Consider the following 17,767-nt stretch of genomic DNA (forward strand, 5'->3'; position numbering starts at 1 on the left):
AAGGCTTAGCATAAGTGAAGTCACTTTGGGGTCTGCTATCTTGTTTTCAACGCCTGAAATCTCTACTGTTCTTCTGCCTAGGCAGGACTCAGGGGCTAATGAGTGAAGGTGCTATCTACCCCAATAGTACAGACTCTGTGCTTCAGTGCTCAAGTTTGAATCCTCCCTCATTATCAGGACACTGGCTATCTGCAGACTTGTCTTCAAAGTGTTTCCAAAGCTGCCTCTCTCCCAAAGAACTCTAACAAGGATGGAGAACTCAGATGGCCCAGGCTCTCAGAACTAGGCCTGCCCTAAAAATGAATACAGTCAGTGAGCAATTCACAGTCTGAGAGGGTCCTCGGGCACAGTGCCCAACACAGGCTTCTAGGTGCGCACTGTTAGACCTCAACCCCTGCTGTTCTCAAAGCATTTACTTCAAGAGGTCCTGGCTGGGAGCAATAACCTCTCAATCAGAAACGCTTGAGGCTGACAGGACCGACAAGACTCTTAGGCCCTGCAGATAGGTATTCTGCAGCCTGAGGGAGACACGGGGCGAGAAGAAATCTATCCATAAGCTTGACACACAGAGAAGGAAACGCAAGTCAGCATGCTTTGCGGCTGGTGACAGTGAGGACCTGTAAACACCCAAATTCATCTGTCACACCTGCACGTCATCTATGCACCTGTAGTGTTTCATTCTATTAGGGAGAGGCAGAGGATGAATGCCATGAAAGCCTCCAAACTACAAAACTTCCAAAACAATGAGCAAATGTGTACTACTAATTTTCACAAAAACATTCTCAGTACTTAAGAATAATAATACTAAAAAAAAAAAAAAAAAAAAAAAGAATAATAATACTGGAATTCACTAAAGCTACATTAATAAGGAAATCAATCCTATAAACACAAGTAAGAAGTGATAAACTAGGCAAAAAAACAAAAAAGAAAAGGTTGCAACCGATTTTCCAAAGAAGCAAGTCTATCTCAATGAGAAGAGTATCTAAGAGGCATGGGGAAAAGGGGAACCAGTACCAACTGTGTGATCTTAGGAGTGATTGTGTCACCCTCAGGCCTCAGCTTTTTCAAGACAGAAACAATTCCTATCTCAGAGGTATTAGGGAGATAAAGTAAGGTAAGGCTAAGTTTTTCAAGTTGTGGATTGAAACGTACTGGATCTTAAAATCAGTTCAGGGGATCCCTGGGTGGCGCAGCGGTTTGGCGCCTGCCTTTGGCCCAGGGCGTGATCCTGGAGACCCGGGATCGAATCCCACATCGGGCTCGCGGTGCATGGAGCCTGCTTCTCCCTCTGCCTGTGTCTCTGCCTCTCTCTCTCTCTCTCTGTGACTATCATAAATAAATAAAAATTTAAAAAAAAATTTTTTTAAATCAGTTCAGTATATCACAACTATCAAAAAATAAAATATAGTGCCAGAGGGCAGCCCCTGTGGCTCAGCAATTTAGGCCGCCTTCAGCCCAGGGAGTGATCCTGGAGACCTGGGATCGAGTCCCACGTCAGGCTCCCTGTGTGGAGCCTGCCTCTCTCTCTGTCTCTAATACATAAATAAAATCTTAAAAAAAAAAAAAGATAGAAAAGAAAAGAAAAGAAAAGGAAAGGAAAGGAAAGGAAAGGAAAGGAAAGGAAAGGAAAGGAAAGGAAAGAAAAGAAAAGAAACGAAACTAACTAGAATCTGATTTAAAAAAAAAAAAAAAAATATATATATATATATATATATATATATATATATATATATATATAGTGCCAGAAGTCACGCTACTCCTAAAAGGGGTACATACCATGTTAACATAATGTGGTACTTCAATACCAGAAATAAATACTGACATGCCAATATTTTCTTTTTGTTCTATAACTCTAGTTACTAAGCTCAACAAATTCCTCCCGAAACCAGAGGCCTAGTTCTCACTGCCCAGCCTGTTGTTAATCTTCACAGCTGACTTAGCACCCCTCTACCTTCTGACAACCATATGTGCTAGGAACAGCCAAGTCTGACAGCAACCAGGAGCTTATGACCATGTCAACAGGATGGCTGTGCTTTCAAGCTTGCTTCTCCCAGGGACAGTTAGTTTTGCCTCCCTGTCAGAAACCATCATAACAGATCAACACGCCTTTACTGAATCTCGTGGGAGCTACAGAACTCCAAGACAAAGAGCCCAAATCCAAACATTTTATTGCTGAGAGACAACACCTAACCAGAATTTGAACAATTTCCATAGAAGACTGGAGAAGAAAGGAAGATGAAGAAATGGGATGCAGGAATAGAGAAGGTTTCACAGAGGAGCTGAGGTAGGCATCAGGGGGTATGGGCTCCCTGGCACGCAGGCCTCACATTGGTGCAGCCTCCAGGGCCTGTGCGGAGATGCCCCTGCTTCCAGCATACAGGCCCCAAGGAACTCTGGTGCCACTACCCCACCTCCTCTCTCCAAGACAAGTACAGAGTGAGGCAAGTGCTCTCCAACTCCCATGGCCCTGTTGGCTAACCCTGAGATGCTCACAGGTCCTGGTCCTCTTGTGTTAGGAGCTCTTTGGCCAAATCATGGAAAATCAAATCATGACTAGGGAGATCAAGAAAGCAGAATGGCTAAAGCAAACAGCATGGAACTCAGACTCAGCCTACCTGGGTTCAAAGTCTAACTTGTGTTTTAGATCTTTTTGCTCATCCCTGTAAAATGGGAGTCAATATTCTGATAATCCAGGAAGCCTGCCTCTAGTTATAGATATACAAGTAGCCATGGGTCACAGCATGATCAGGCCTTACAAGAACTTCACAGCCCTGCTGAACAGGTGATCACTGAAGCATGTCTGTGAAAAATGAGATCTTTCAGGTTCCTTAACTATTCAAAATAAGAACAAAAAACTCTTGCAAATCAATAAAATGTGGTCATGCCAACAGAAAAAAAATCAGCGAGAAACAATTTGTCAAATAACCTGTATATTTATCTAACCTCACTAATAATCAATGACATCAAAAATAAAATGGACAGGGACACCTGGGTGGCTCAGCAGTTGAGTGTCTGCCTTTGGCTCAGATGTGATCCCGGAGTCCCAGGATCGAGTCCCACATCAGGCTTCTTGCATGGAGCCTGCTTCTCCCTCTGCTTATGTCTCTGCCTCTCTCTGTCTCTCCCATAAATAAATAAAACCTTTAAAAATAAGTAAATAAATAAAATGGCCATAGAAGCCATTTTCTCACATCAAACTGAATAGATAAAAAGAACATTCACAGTGGACTGGACCAGGCTCAGAGAAAACCAATATGCTCATATAGTACTCATGCAAATGTAAATTACCACCACTTTATGAAAGGCAAGTTGGAAATATGTATTAAGAACCTTTAGGGGCACCTGGGTGGCTCAGTGGTTGAGCATCTGACTCTGGCTCAGGTAATGATCCTGGGGTCCTGGGGTTGAGTCCCATATCAGGTTCCCTGTGAGGAGACTGTATCTCTCTCTGCCTATGTCTCTGTCTCTCTCATGAATAAATAAAATCTTAAAAAAAAAAAAAAGCACCTTTAAATGGCTCACATCTCCTCTGATCTAGTCATTCCTTGGTGAGAAATATACCCAAAGTGAGTATCTAGAGAAATACCTCATTTACAGGAGGATGTTCATCATGCCATTATGAGAAGAAACCATTTACATGACGACCTACTTAACAAAGATAGGGAGGGCCGCCCGGGTGGCTCAGCGGTTTAGCGCCACCTTTAGCCCAGGGCATGATCCTGGAGACCCGGGATTGAGTCCCACGTTGGGCTCCCTGCATGGAGCCTGCTTTTTCCTCTGCCTGTGTCTCTGCCTCTCTCTCTCTGTGTCTCTCATAAATAAATAAATAAATAAAATCTTAAAAAAAAAAAAAAGATAGGGAAAACACCAAGCAGCCACAGAAAAAAAGATTACCAGGGCACAATATAAATGATAGCAGCAGTTACATTCTAGGTAGTAAAATTAAAGGTAATTTTAAATGTTTAAATATTTTCCCATCACCTCCACATTTTCCACCAAACAAGTATTGATTGCTTCCATACTTTAAAAATGCACCAAATGGATAGATCTAAGCTTCTCAACTCCTCTGTGCTGAGGTGCTGAGCCACCTTTGCTGGCTTCCCCCTAAATTCTCTGGCCTGGCTTTCAGGGCCTTCCCCCTGGGACCCCTAACTTATTCTTCGTCCATCTTTCCAGACGCACTCCTGTTCCTCCAGCTAAACTGTCACCACCCCCCATAAGCCCTTCCCCTGCCCTCACCCAGGCAGTGCTAAACAAGTCAGAATGATGAGCAAGCCCTAGAGTCCCACATGGATGACCATAGGAGACAATATGATATTCTTCAAAGTAACCAAAACCACCAGCCCCTGAGGTCAGCTTCCATATCTATACTGAACTCATCAAAGCTAAGACAGATTTGTGATGAATGAAGATGGAAATCCTGGGCTAACTTTCCCTGGAAAAAAAAGGGGGGGGGGGGCTGAAAAATCTCAAACCATCCTGGTTTTCCATCCCTTTCTTGATCCCCTAGATACCAAAATGTTTTTTCAACTTCATATAATGGCTCCTTCTTGTATTTTAGATTTTCTTTTATTAATACAGTATTTATTTGTCTTCCCTCTGTCAAATCCTGAGCCAACCACTTTCCCCAGGCTGCTTGTAGAGGTATAGAAAAAGGAACATACAGGGCGAGACACAGGATAAAGACCTATGGGAGATGAGACACAGCTCCTTCACATGGTGAAGATGACAAAGACCACCATCGGGCAAAAGAGCCCCATGGCCTCCGAGAGGGCAAAGCCCAGAATGGCGTAAAAGAAGAGCTACTGCTTCAGAGACAGATTCCTGACATGACCAATGATGAAATTCACAAACACAGTCCCAATTCCAGCCCCAGAGCCAGCCACCCCTACCGTGGCAGCCCCAGCCCCAATGAACTTGGCTGCTGTGTTGATGTCTCTTGAAATGGCTGTGGTTCAGAAGCTATGGCTGGGAATAAGTGAGGTCAGGGAACATGGGGCTGCCAAGCTGTCGAGGCTCTCATCTGTCAGTGTCTCCCGTTGCTTTTAACATCGCTGCAGACATTGATCGGCTCAACAGCTGAGAGGTGCTCCTGCCCAAGGGGTTGGAGACAAACTTTGCACAGGTGTACATTTTCAGGGGATGAGCAGTTGTGGCAGGAGAGCTGTTCCCAGTGCAGAGAAGACAGAGAGCTTGTATTTTGGGTATTTTAAAACCAATGAGAAATATAAGAGCCATGTGTTACAACACCAAAGCCCATTATCGAGGTAATTTTTCCTTGAGATCTAGGAAACAAGATATCTAACCAGTTTCAGGACTCAAGCAGGATCCTCTAGAATTATGAGATGTCACTTGTCTGATAAAAAGCCTCTAGGAAAGGCTGATATCTTTAGAAGAAATGGTTCTTTGACAGAAGTGCTCAAAATAGTTACTGTCCCAAAGTGTTTTCAACAGACCACTATGTGAAAATTGAAAATTCTCTGTACAGAATTCTCTGTGGAACAGACAGAAGATAGAAATGGCAACCGTTCAAGAGAAAACTGAGTCTGGCTGACATCCCTGTAAAAAAACAAAGCCTATGTGGCCCTTGCTCTCCCAAAACTATAGGGGGTGACAGACATCAGCCTCAACATGGCATAGACCAGACTGTAGTGGAAGATTCTATTTAAAGTAGCCAGTAAAGGAGGTGTTTGGGCTTCCACAAACTACCCTCATATTCAAAGTAGGATGGGACACTACCCACCTATAGTTGAAGGGAATACAGAAGATTTATGATTTATGCCTTCAGAGGGAAGTCCCTGGAAAAACTGGCTAAAGGTGATCAGAATGCAGATTGGCTGGTCAGTCCCTCCGAGCCCACTTCCATATATGACATAATGGGACCATTTCTCAACTGATTATTTTTCCACCAATGACCTCTTGTTTAGACGACTATTATTATTTTGAAGCCTAAATTTATCAGTAACTGATTCATTTCTCCAAAGAGAACTGCCACATTACACTAAGAACCTAATCATGGCATCCTTGTTAGGCCCTTCAGGCAGCAAGAGAACCCTGCCAGGACTTGCACCACCTCTGGCAAGTGACTGTTTCAACATCTAGGGAATGTACATTTCTGTTGCAATGATGGAAAGAGGCTGCATGCGTGATAATAATTTTTATCTAAAGTCATCTTGTTGGGCACCTGGGTGGCTCAGCGGTTGAGCATCTGCCTTTGGCTCAGGGCGTGGTCCCGCAGTCCCAGGATCGAGTCCTACATCGGGCTTCCTGCATGGAGCCTGCTTCTCTCTCTGTGTCTCTCATGAATAAATAAATAAAATAAAGTCATCTTGTTAAGGCAGCATAATTGCTGGCTATCTTTAACAGGTCATTTCCATACAATTTCATAAGACTTAAGATCATCATTTTAGGGGCATCTGGCTGGCTCAATCGGTAGACCATGCAACTCTTGATCTTGGGGTTGTGAGTTTGAGCCTCATTTTGGGGGTAAAGATTACTTTAAAAAGTGGGGGTAGGGTGCCTGGGTGGCTCAGAAGGTTAAGTGTCCAGCTCTTGGTTTTGGCTCAGGTCATGATCTCAGGGTCTTGGGAGCTACTGGGATGCAGGGAGTTTTCTAGATATTATTCCTTTGTTTACTAGACATTTACAGACCACTCAGCAACAGATCCTCAAGGCCTGTGCCTTGAGGGTTCTTTCTCTAAGCCACAGGCAACTATCTGTGCTTGGTCCCCACCATTCTTTCCCATTCTCACACCTGCAAAACAGTCCCGCTTTTCTCCTTGTCTGGCTGTCAGTGACCTGGCTGAGGAGGTACCACCACCTCCACCACCAAAGGAGACCACAACTGGACTCTTCTACTCTCTGCCCTCATCTTCCCACAGCTTTGCTTCTGTGCAGTGGCTTTGTAGAATGCCTGCCAATTTTTCATAGGCATCTTCAGGCCTCTGAAGTACTCAAAGTTTCTGTCTTGTCTCAACATCTATCCTCTTTTTCTTCCATTGTAATAGGAACCCCAGGGCTCAGTCAAGCACATGGCCACCTAGAAAGGGCATTTCCCAGCTTCCCTTGCAGCCAGGCAAGGACATGTGACAGAGTTCTAGCCAATGGGGTAGATGCAAAAACCATGCATTTTCTAGGAGTCCTTACAGGAAAGGAACAGGCTTTTTCTCTCTCCTTCCCTTCTTCCTGTTTCCTGAAATATGGATGTGATAGCTGGAATTCCAGCAGCCATTCTGCACTAGGTGTGGAAGTCACACACTCAGGATGGTGGAACAGCAAGAGAGAAGGAACCTGAATCCTTGACACTGTGAAGGTGCTGGAATGCCTACCTCCAGACTTCTGTGTGAGGAAGAAGTGTACTTATACTTCTGTCTTGTTTCATCCACTATCATTTTTAGTTTTCAGTCACTTGCAGCTTAACAGGACAGCAACTAGTTTTTGGTATGGAAACCTGATACTTCGTGGTAATGTTTAAAGAAATAGGTTATAAACACACACAAGTACTGGTTATTTCATAAGATAACGGGCTTTTTTTTTTTTTTAAGATTTTTTATTTTATTTACTCATGAGAGATACAGAGTGGGAGTGAGAGAGGCAGAGACACAGGCAGAGGGAGAAACAGGCTCCATGCAGGGAGCCCGACGTGGGACTCGATCCCAGATCTCCAGGATCACGCCCTGGGCTATAGGCGGCGCTAAACCTCTGCACCACCCGGGCTGCCCAACAGGGGCTTAAAAGTATCATAAAAGCTTAGCAAAATCCATAAAATGGGAAATATATAAAGGTTTACTGTTCGGAAAAACTTAGGTCCTATCACCTTCTGAGATACCATCTTTCATGAAGGAATTTTTGGACCATTGTGTGGGAAATAATGTTGGCCAGGTAAAACCTTGTCTGCTCCTTCCACTTGACCTCTCCATGGTATTCAACACAGCTTTTCTTTCTTCTCAAACACTTGTTATTTCAGAATTTGGTCTCACACCACCCTCTTCTGACTCTTCCTTGGTCTCCTACCCAGTGTCCTCCCCTCCATCAGCCAATTCCAATCAAACACAGGCACTTATCATGGTCAAGTGTCAGTTCTTGTCCTTCTTAATGTAAAGAAGCCCAGAATTCAGAGGTGCCATGAGTCAGGAGGAACCATGTTTATCCTTCACCCCAAACACGGAACAACAAAAGTGTTGCAATGAGTTGCTTCTAATGTAAGATCAGCTCAGTCTCTCAAAACTGAAAACTTCCTGTTGATGAAAGCAGACAGAGAGCATGCCTCATATCCCCCTGATAATGAATGTCAATAAGCACAGTAAGGAATAAAACCATGATCTTTTAGGCAGAAATAGTAGGGACAGGGACCAACCACAGATGAGATTTCAACAAATTTCTGGATAACAAAGTAGACTAAAGAACTAAGATGGAGGGGATCCCTGGGTGGCGCAGCGGTTTGGCGCCTGCCTTTGGCCCAGGGCGCGATCCTGGAGACCCGGGATCGAATCCCACATCGGGCTCCCGGTGCATGGAGCCTGCTTCTCCCTCTGCCTGTGTCTCCGCCTCTCTCTCTCTCTCTGACTATCATAAATAAATAAAAAAAATAAAAAAAAAAAAGAACTAAGATGGAGGAAATAAAACAGAAAGTGTAGCCAAGAGTATATACTTGAAGAAGGCTCCAGAGAAAGTAAAGCCCTCTGTCCTCTGCTACCCCCTGGAGTTGTCTCTGGACTGAGATCTGATATATGAGATGTGGATGAGATTTAGGAGGTTCAGCTCCCTATCCACTCAACCTAAAATGAAGCCTATCAAGCACCAGGTCCCATCTAAGCACAAAGAGGTCTCAGACAAATTCCCAGTCAGGAGAAAGGCAAGGCAAGACACTGCTACTCATTCTTTCCTTGTCCAAACGGGAAAGCTTATTTGGGTTATCCTGCCCCCTCCATCCTGTCCCTCATCCACAATTGTCCTTGAAGAGAGAGGGACAGAAGATAATCTTTAGTACATAGTCCCCTGACTCAGTAAGACTACTGGACATCAAATTGTAATACAAAACCCTGGGCCACCTACAAGGACTTGCAACTAAATAGGCTTGGTGTCACCTGCCTTGGGAGGAAGTGATGTGTTCTGCAGACCAGAAGAAAAGACTGGATTAAGCAAGCACACCCTACAAACCCTCCCCAGTTAGTGTTTTCCTGGGAAGACACACACAGATTGTTAAAATGCAAACTTCGTAAAATGCACGTTTCTCAACGTGATGTTTTTAGTCAATGTTTACATAGGAAGCATCTGTGTCTCAAAAATCCATTTGACATTTTTTTTACAGACTTACTTATTTTTAGGAAGAGAGAGTGAAAGATGTTTGGGGGGAGGGGCAGAGAGAGAGGAGGATAGAGAGTCCCAAGCAGACTCGCCACTGAGCATGGAGCCAAACATGTGGCTTGACCTCATGACCGTGAGATCACAACCTGAGCCAAAATCAAGAGATACTTAACTGACTGAGCCAGCCAGAGATCCCCATTTGACATTCTAAACAAAACAGTGAGTGGGGAAATTTTTGAGTTACATTTCAAACAACAGTGGGAGGAGGTCAGAATCATTAGATTTCAAATCATTAGTCAAAATTCAAAAGGAATGTACAGTCTCTAAAATTACTGGTATTTGAGAGTCACATTGGCAACATATGTTTTATGAACATATGATAAGAGGCTTTATTTTAGAGAATAAAAAAGATCTGATGTCTTATAGCACCGTACAAAGAAATTTTTAATGTAACAATCAGGGGTGTAATAAAACTATATTCTGTAGTTTTTTTCATCCTAAAGCATGGTCTACAAGAAGATGAAAGCTTGCCAGTTCAGGAAGCTCTACTACAACACCAAGCAAAGGTGACTGGGTTACCCAGTCTGATGATCTACCTGATAATGGATCCCATTATTAGGGTGACCATATAAAGTATCCTCCAAATTGGGACATTAGAGATCAAAGGAGAGTATCACCCACCTAATCCACATCCATTGGCAATGACTGCTTCAACCTTTCTCCTCCTTGGTGAATAACACAGTTCATTAAAGCTGCAGGTCTTGCCATTTTTTTTTTTTTTTTTTTTTAAATCTCAAGACCTGGGCAGCCCCAGTGGCCCAGCAGTTTAGCGCCACCTTCAGCCCAGGGTGTGATCCTGGAGACCCAGGATCGAATCCGACGTCGGGCTCCCTGCATGGAACCTGCTTCTCCCTCTACCTGTGTCTCTGCCTCTCTCTCTGTCTCTCGAATAAATAAATAAAACCTTTAAAAATAAATAAGTAAATAAATGTCAAGACCTCTTTACACTCTTAATTATTGAAGACAAGAGTGGTCTATGTAGATTACATCAATCAATACTTGCCATTATTAGATATTAAAACAGAAATTCCCAGAATACACAAGTGTGGTAGTTCCTCAGGAAATTAAACATAAAATTACCATATGATCCAGCAATTCCACTTTGGGGTCCATGCCCAAAATAACTGAAAGCACAGATCCCAACAGATATTTGTACACCCATGTTCATGGCAGCACTATTCACAATTTGGGTCATTTGCAGGTTGTGGCTACTATAGAGAACACTGCTTTCAATATTCTATAACTTGTTTTCTAGTGACCATTATGAACATTGTGTACAGATTTCTATCAGGTAATCACCTATGAATGTTCATAGGATTTGTGTAAAGTAGGTTTTATTTTCTGTTAAGATTTTATTTGAGAGGGATCCCTGGGTGGCGCAGTGGTTTAGCGCCTGTCTTTGGCCCAGGGCGCGATCCTGGAGACCCAGGATCGAGTCCCACGTCGGGCTCCTGGTGCATGGAGCCTGCTTCTCCCTCTGCCTGTGTCTCTGCTTCTTTCTCTCTCTCTCTCTCTCTGTGTGACTATTATAAATAAACAAAAATAAAAATAAAAATAAAATAAAAAAGATTTTGAGAGAAAGAGTGCACACATGAGGGGGTAGGGGAGAACAGATAGAAAGGGAAAGAGAATCTCAAGCAGACTCCAAGCTGAGCACAGAACTCAGCCCAACAGGGGGCTCAATCTCACGACCCTGATCATGATCTGAACTGAAAGCAAGAGTTGGACACCCAAAGGATGGAGACACTGACACCCCTATACACAGCCTTCAGTAAATATTTACCAAACAGTTTTCCAGAGTGGTAATACCAGTTCATACTCCCACAAACAGTATGTGAACTCCATATATTTGCTATCTCTTAGTATTTTCAGTCTTCTGAATCTTAGCCATGCTGGTGAGTGTACAGTGGAATCTCACTGGAGGTTTTAATTTTCACTTCTCAAAAAAAAATTTTTTTTTCACTTCTCTAATGACTAATGATGTCAAGCACATTTTCATATATTTATTGACCATTTGAAGAGCACATTTTTTTAGTTCTCTTTTTCATATATTTAGTTTGTAGGCTTTCCATAGATTCTGGATATCAGTCTTATGTCAAATATATTTTTTATTATCTTCTCATCTGTAGACTTCATTTAGTTCAAAAAACATAAGTTCTTGATTTTAATTTAGCTCTATTTACCAATGGTTTCCTTTATAGTTAGCATTTTTATTAAGAGTTCTTAAATATCACTATACCATTATCACACCTATAAAAATTAACAATTCCTTCACATTAAATCTCCAGGATTTGGGCAGCCCTGGTGGCTCAGCAGTTTGGTGCTGCCTTTGGCCCAGGGCCTGATCCTGGAGACCTGGAATCGAGTCCCAGGATTGAGTCCCACCTCAGGCTCCCTGCATGGAGCCTGCTTCTCCCTCTGCCTGTGTCTCTGCCTCTCTCTCTCTTTCTCTGTGTCTCTCATGAGTAAATGGATGGAATATTAAAATCAATCAATCAATCTCCAGGATTTGAATTTATCCAAAATTTTCTAGTTTTCTTTTCATAGCAGTTTGAATGAGGACCCAAATAAGGTCCAGAAATCATTAATACACCTTATATCTTTTAATGTGCAAGTTTTATATCTCTTGCTCCCCCTTTTTTTATAGTGGGGCAAGATGTCTCCTTGTCATGTATTTTCTAAAGTACTGGACAATTTGAAAGGTGCAAAGTGTACGCTGTGAATTCCCCCTCCCTCCTCCCCAGTGCTCCACAGAGGCAGCCTCTTGAGCCAAGTTGCAGTGCTCATGAGTGCCTCCTGTTGGTGCAGGACCTGATATGTCCTTCCAAAGTTAGACATCTATTGTTACCTTTTGGCAGCAAGTCATTTGTATTAGGGTCTTGCAGGGCCAGCCTAGGGCTCCTCTGTGATGACTCTACTGTGTTTTTGAAAGAGCTGTTGAGATGTGGGATTTTCTTTTCTTTTTTTTTTAAGATTTTATTTATTTATTCATGAGAGACAGAGAGAGAGAGAGAGAGGCACAGACACAGGCAGAGGAAGAAGCAGGCTCCATGCAGGGAGCCCGACATGGGGCTCAATCTTGGGTCTCCAGGATCACGCCCTGAGCTGAAGGCAGCGCTAAACCGCTGAGCCACCCGGGCTGCCCAAGATGTGGGATTTTCTGGCAATAGTCTTTGCTCCTGGGTCCCTGACATTGAGGGGATTTCTGTCATGGACTCCAGATTCTTTTTTTTTTTTTTTTTTAAGATTTTATTTATTTATTCATAGAGATGCGGAGAGAGAGAGGCAGAGACAGAGGCAGAGGGAGAAGCAGGCTCCATGCAGAGAGCCTGATGTGGGACTCGATCCAGGGTCTCCAGGATCACGCCCTGGGCTGCAGGCGGCGCTAAACCGCTGCGCCACCAGGGCTGCCCGACTCCAGATTCTTTAGTGGGCGATTCTCAGAGCCTCCTCCCCACAATCTGTGTCCTGCTAGTCCTGGTGGTTTCATGACATCCAGGACATTCCTTGGTGCATATCCCTCAATCAGTGACTATCTCAAATCTGACTTCTCTTGCTCTAGACATTGACCCTCCTGTCTCTGCAAGTAGAATCAGATCTCTAAGTTGCTTTAGCTTTAGAGTACATTGTTCTCTATGTCTTCTCTCTCATCCCGTCCAGGTCACAGATTCTAGCCAGGTGTTACCTGTATTCCTTATCTGTTGCTCCTGAATATTTCACGTGTTCAGCACTATTGTGAAATCTTCTAATTGAGTTCCATCCCTTTAGGATTTGTACCTAGTCACCTCTAGTCCATCTGTCCTTTCTATCTGCTAACAGCTCTGAAACCACCCTATAAATGATAAGGAAAAAAAGAAAAAAAGAATTCTGGACATAGAAGACAATACAGTCTTCTCTCTTAACCAGTCTCTCCTCTTGTTTGGTGCCCCTGTGGTGTCAATCTTGGCTCCTGCTATTTCCAACTCCTGAGTTGTGCTCTTTGTCTGTCACCCCTCTCCCTACCTCTACTTATTTAAATCTTATTTTCTCAAAATCTGTTTTAGCTCTTCTCCATCTCATTATTTCATCAGGCATATATTTATTGTAGAAATCACAGAAATGTATACATATGAGAATGAAATCCACCTATAATCCCATCATGCAGAGCTGTTCAAATGCATGCGGCTGCACCTGACTGTAATAGTAGTTACCACATATGATCTGATAGCTTGCCTTTTTACGCTGTCAGAAGCATATTCTCCACATCATTAAGGTTCGTTCTTCATAAACAGTATTTCAAACTTTTTCTTATTACGAAGAAACAGGTGAAAATAAAAGATATTCATTGTAGAAGCACCAAAAAGAAAAGAAATCACCTTAAGCCTGACATTGAGAGATAACCACTGTCATTGATGTTTTGGTGTGTAGCCTTTCTTTTTATATGCACTGCACAGTCCTGTACTATGTATACTACTGTTTTAGAACTCATTTTTTACTTAAGAATATGCTCTAAACATTGTTCAAATCTGTAAACATTTAACCACCATCATTTTTAATGGCTATGTGTCGTTTCATTGTGTGGCTGTGCCTTAACTTATTGAATCAATCAGGGTTTTTTTGGTTTTTTTTTTTTTCAATCAGGGTTTTAAGTTGTTTTAAATTTTTTGCTATTATAAGCAAGCTGCAGGAAATACCCTTGTTAAAACAAAACAAAATGCAAAAACCCCTTTCTGCACATGGTGTTCTTAGAGAAATTCTATGTTTAGAACTGCTGATTTTAAGAAGGGATGTACATTGTCTAAACTTTTGATACAATTAATGTATTTCCTTCCTGCAGTAAATTTGTAGCCACCCTAACTGCATGAGAGTGTCTATCTTTGTGGTTTCTCCTCCCCCACAAAGACATATTGAGTATTCACTTGTTTCCTGATCTTAGAAGAGGCATTGCAGCCTAGTAGTTACAAGCACAGACTCCTAGTTGGACTAGTTGGTTTATAACCTGGCTCCCCCCAATAATTTGCCTCAGTTTTCTCTTCTGAATAATGAGGCTTAGGATGAAGTTATTCTGAGGCATTATTATGTTTTTTGCATAGGAACTGTATCTTTGAGTAACCATATAGTTGATTAGAAGTTTTACATTTCTTTCTTTTTTTAAAAAGATTTTAGGGGCAGCCCGGGTGGCTCAGCGGTTTAGCGCTGCCTTCAGCCCGGGGCATGATCCTGGAGACCTGGGATCGAGTCCCACGTCGGGCTCCCTGCATGGAGCCTGCTTCTCCTGCCTGTGTGTGTGTGTGTGTGTGTGTGTGTGTGTGTGTGTGTCTTTCTCTGTCTCATGAATAAATAAAATCTTTTAAAAATAAAAAAAAGATTTTATTATTTATTCATGAGAAACACAGGGAGGCAGAGACCTAGGCAGAGGGAGAAGCAGACTCCCTGCAGGGAACCTGGTACGGGACTCGATCCCAGGACCCTGGGATCACTAACCTGAGCCAAAGACAGATATTCAACCTCTGATCCACCCTGGTGCCCCTAGAAGTGTTTCCTTATTGAACAAATGGAAAAAGAGTGATACAATATTAATATATTCAACTCCCCAGGGAATTGATAGAATGAGACCATAACCATCAATGCTACCATCAGACAGCCAGATATCATGTATCTCCTGATGGAAGTACACAATACAACCAATGAAGCAGTCTTGTCCAAAAATCATACCTGAGCCTGAACAAGATGTCCGTTTTATGTACTAGTTTACAGGAAATTCAAGGGACAGGAAAACACATTGAAAAATATCACTGGACAAATGACAGGAGGGTCAATGTCTAGAGCAAGAGAAGTCAGATTTGAGATAGTCACTGATTGAGGGATATGCACCAAGGAATGTCCTGGATGTCATGAAACCACCAGGACTAGCAGGACACAGATTGTGGGGAGGAGGCTCTGAGAATCGCCCACTAAAGAATCTGGAGTCGGGCAGCCCTGGTGGCGCAGCGGTTTAGCGCCGCCTGCAGCCCAGGGCGTGATCCTGGAGACCCTGGATCGAGTCCCACATCAGGCTCTCTGCATGGAGCCTGCTTCTCCCTCTGCCTCTGTCTCTGCCTCTCTCTCTCCGCATCTCTATGAATAAATAAATAAAATCTTTAAAAAAAAAAAAAAAAAAGAATCTGGAGTCCATGACAGAAATCCCCTCAATGTCAGGGACCCAGGAGCAAAGACTATTGCCAGAAAACCCCACATCTTGGGCAGCCCGGGTGGCTCAGCGGTTTAGCGCTGCCTTCAGCTCAGGGCGTGATCCTGGAGACCCAAGATTGAGCCCCATGTCGGGCTCCCTGCATGGAGCCTGCTTCTTCCTCTGCCTGTGTCTGTGCCTCTCTCTCTCTCTCTCTCTGTCTCTCATGAATAAATAAATAAAATCTTAAAAAAAAAAAAAAGAAAGAAAAGAAAATCCCACATCTCAACAGCTCTTTCAAAAACACAGCAGAGGGATCCCTGGGTGGTGCAGCGGTTTAGCGCCTGCCTTTGGCCCAGGGCGTGATCCTGGAGACTCGGGATCGAATCCCACGTCCGGCTCCCGGTGCATGGAGCCTGCTTCTCCCTCTGCCTGTGTCTCTGCCTCTCTCTCTCTCTCTGTGACTATCATAAATGAATAAAAAAATTAAAACACAGCAGAGTCATCACAGAGGAGCCCTAGGCTGGCCCTGCAAGACCCTAATACAAATGACTTGCTGCCAAAAGGTAACAATAGATGTCTAACTTTGGAAGGACATATCAGGTCCTGCACCAACAAGAGGCACTCATGAGCACTGCAACTTGGCTCAAGAGGCTGCCTCTGTGGAGCACTGGGGAGGAGGGAAGGGGTAATTCACAGCATACACTTTGCACCTTTCAAATTCTGAACCATGCACTGCCTAGTCAAAATGACACAATAAAGTTTAACTTTCTTGAAAAGGTCACTCAACTTGGTAGGCCCTATGCCATCCCTACTGTTGGGGCAAAGAGCATGAGAACAAAGATTGGGGACTGGACCGGCAAGCTGCCTAATGGAACCAGCCTACCATTGCTGGCACTGCACCACCCTGCCACCAGGCTTGTAAGGCAAGAACTCTGCCCAACACCAAGAGCAACTTGGTATTTTTCCAAGAAGACTCTGGCAAAAACACTAATCAAGAGTCAGGGTCTCTATGTCTCTTTCACAAATCAGAAGCAGTATAGCACATGAAAGTCTCTGCTTTCTCATGCCCAGTAGCCTCCAGCACCAGTCAGGAAAGTCGGGGAGGCTGTCACAGCACAGGAAATAAGAAACCGTGTGCAGGAGAGTTACTCTGCAAGCCTACTAGAAATGCAAACAAGTTTAATATACTCCACTGGTATAGATCTGAGAACAGAAGAAGAATGCACAGATCAGAAACACAAGAGTCCTCTTAGCAGCAGTTTTGCTTTTCAAGGTCAACCAGGGTCTGGAAGCAGGTGATCCTCCTGAGATATCCTCAAAAGGTCACAGTGCCTATGTAATTGACCTCACATCATCTCATCACATAAGCATTTCACCATCTCACATCACAAGAAGGGTGAGTACAGAACAATATTTTGAGAGAGAGAACACACTCACATAACTTTTATTATAGGATATGGTTGCAATTATTCTATTTTAATATTGTTAATCTCTTACTGTGCTAATGTACAAATTAAGCTTTTTCATAGGTTTATGTATTTTAAAGATTTTATTTATTTATTTATGAGAGACACAGATAGAGAGGCTGAGATATAGGCAGAGGCAGAAGCAGGCTCCATGCAGGGAGCCCGATGTGGGACTTGATCCCAGAACTCCAGGATCACCCCCTGAGCCAACGCAGATGCTTAACCGCTGAGCCACCCAGGCGTCCCAGGTTTATGTATGTATAGGAAAAAAAAACACAGTAGAGCTAGGATTCAGTAGTGATCTGCAGTTGCAGGCATCCACTGGGGTCTTGGAACAAATCCTCTACAGATAAGGGATGGGAGGTGGTACTGTATTGATGTTCACATTCTTTCAAACACTTTATTTTTTTAGACTTTATTTATTTATTCATGACAGATACAGAGAGACAGAGGCAGAGACATAGGCAGAGGGAGAAGCAGGCTCCATGTGGGGAGCCCGATACAGGACTCAATCCCGGAACCCCAGGGTCATGCCCTGAGCTAAGGCAGACGCTCAACCACGGGCCACTCACACATCCCTCTTTCAAATACTTTAAAGGATAATTATTTGCATCCTTTTGCAACATGAAATTAGTTACAAGATTCATTTTTGTGCATTTAGTTCTATTTCTTCAAATCAATGGAGAAAGAATGGAATATTTGAAGCCAAAACTGGTATAAAATCCTGAACATTTTCTTATGAACACAGACACCAGCCCTTCTTCAGAGCTAAAGGGACTGTATA

At 43.2% G+C, this 17,767-nt stretch overlaps 1 protein-coding gene and 1 pseudogene across 2 annotated transcripts in view; both read right to left on the reverse strand.

Moving 5' to 3' along the window:
- The window catches only part of CDS2 (CDP-diacylglycerol synthase 2), a 61,980-nt gene that overhangs the window by 38,513 nt on the left and 5,700 nt on the right, over positions 1–17,767 (reverse strand). The window lies entirely within an intron of this gene.
- Positions 4,525–5,812, reverse strand: LOC112673634 (ATP synthase F(0) complex subunit C2, mitochondrial-like; annotated as a pseudogene).

Source organism: Canis lupus, chromosome 24 (assembly GCF_003254725.2).
Source record: "Canis lupus dingo isolate Sandy chromosome 24, ASM325472v2, whole genome shotgun sequence".
Taxonomy (NCBI): Eukaryota; Metazoa; Chordata; class Mammalia; order Carnivora; family Canidae; genus Canis; species Canis lupus.